Here is a 2,434-nt window from a genome sequence, read left to right as displayed (position 1 = left end):
GGTGTACCTTTGATGCTTGACCCTTAACTGAGTTAAGTCCATGGGAGTTTTCTCAGTATCTTTTATAATGGTAAGTTTGCATCCTTGGCAATACACCAGCGGTTTATAACTTCAGTAATGAGTAACTGTTATCTGATTACGTTGTAAGAACATCATGTGGAGGTTCACACCAACAGGAGAATGGTGATGATCTCAGTACCTGCCAGCAACACACAACAGCTGTTCATGTTTGCTCATATCCCATCCTTCTACAACATCACCAGCTAGAAGTATAATGTAGCCAGTGCAGCTCCTTAAAGGAAGCTGACATGCCGTCAAGTTCAATGCTCTTGCTAGCATAGATCTCGACTGTATCCAGTAAAATCTAAGTGATTTATTAAAAATTGTTCTAAACAAAAAAATTTATATATTTACTAGACTAAATCTCAGAAAAATAAGTGTAATTTTCCATTACTCCTACTGATGTATTAAATAGATTAGCAATGAAAATGGATTAGCAATGAAAATACTGAACTTTCCTTAAAAAAAAAAATTTTAAAGTCACTCCTAGGTTTAAGTTTCATTTCTGAGTTGGTAAAACAGGAGAAAGGGAACTTAGATCACTTTGCAGCCTTCTGTTTCTTCATAAAACACTTGACACAAAAAAATGCTATGTACCTTCTTTTTCCATTTGTCTGTGCAAATTCTTCTGGAGAAATAAAAATGTAATGTTACTGGCTGGATCCTCAAAAGAGAGTTTCTCAAAAAGAAATGTTTCTTTGCTCACTTTTGCAGTAAACAGAACATAAGCAGAGACAACACTGACAGAATTTTCCCTTACTGTCACCATCTTCTTACCCAGAATTAGGCAACTTGCTAGATGATATATGTTGATATTTAAATCCTGGCTATAAGCCATACCTTTATTCTAATGTACTCAGTTTCACAAAGTTTCACATCATAATGGCATCTCACAAGTCATAAAAAGCAGCAGTGTTAAAAAGCAGGTGCCTTGACTGAAGTAAGATCTTTCTCTTACATAATGTGCATAATCTGCATTTTTCAAAGAAAAATAAATTTCAGTTGTCAGGAGAAGCTGTCAATCCAAGCACAGGTAAGAAAATAGAGACAGTTTAATACAGAAATAGCTAAACACAGATAACAGACAAGAAAGAAGTAAATGTACCCGGGGAGTATGCCAATCATATTGAAGTTACGCCGCTGCTTACCAGCTTATATTTTGAGATACACATGGGCCTGCTCAGCAGCTACTGCGCTGATCACAAAACTGAACTTAATTTCTGTTTCGACATTCTTTTGCAGGTTAACTATCGTTCAAAAAATCTGGCATCAGATTGGCAGCAATTGGCAGCAACTCCTTTCTCTGTGACGCTGACATACATTGTACCATACAGAGTAGTAGTACTGTAAAGGAACGTCCTTCTCCAGCAGCCATGATGCTCTCAGGCCTTTATATTCCGCATAATGCTGAAATGCCAATGATTTTATTTTCTTGCTGTTTGAATCAGACCATGCTCCCCTTGCCACTGTAGCAAGAATCAGTAGGTTGCAATGCTCTTCAGTGCATCCTCTTCCTTGTTTTCATTACAGTCATCTTCCCCAATTCTCCTTAAAGAGCCTTGAACATTTTTGTCCATTATCCAAATTAGCCTGAAGTAAACGGCATTGCTTGCACCGAGATCTTCAGTATTTGGGAAGAGACTAGCTTATTTCAGTTGCAGCCACCTGAAGTGATCATTAAATATGACTTCCTTGTCCCCACCAACACTCTGCTTTCTGTTGTATGTGTGGTCTACAAATAGAATAAAACACGCCAGCTGTGCCACCCAGATTTAGGTGTGCTATGCTCATTTTAGCTGCCACCACAATAAAATATGCAGGCTTTGCATTTATCTTTACAACGTAGGCTTTATTACACAGTTCAGTAGAAACACAAAGATATTAATACTTAGAGCAAAATTCTAATGTTTGAATATAAACTTTAAAGAAGCCAAAAGGAATCCCAGAAACCACAGTATTTATTTTTGGTAATTTTGTTCAAAAGAAAAATAATGAGCAGTGTCATGTGAACTGATGAAAAGCAGAACAGCTTAAAGAACCAGGAGACTGGTTTCATCACCTTTTTCTTCCCCAGTAACAGATGTCTCACTGACATGTAAATGGAATTTCAGTATTACAAATAGCCTAATTTTTGGAAAGACAACTTACAGACTTTCATATGCTCTGTGCTGCTAAGCTGCTGTTGCCAACACCTTTCTGATTTTTATTTCCTTTACCCTACAGCTTTCTTGCAGTGAAAATCCTAAAAATTTTCTTAATCAATCCCTTAATAACAGAAACATGTGAAGTTGAGCAGTCTCAGGACAGCAAAAACATGTACCATTGGTCAGGGTTCTATCAGATAGAGCTTTGAAAAACTGATCAGGTTTTTCCT

Source organism: Phaethon aethereus (assembly GCF_964289735.1).
Source record: "Phaethon aethereus genome assembly, chromosome: Z".
NCBI classification, from domain to species: domain Eukaryota; kingdom Metazoa; phylum Chordata; class Aves; order Phaethontiformes; family Phaethontidae; genus Phaethon; species Phaethon aethereus.
This window is presented reverse-complemented; position numbering follows the sequence as displayed.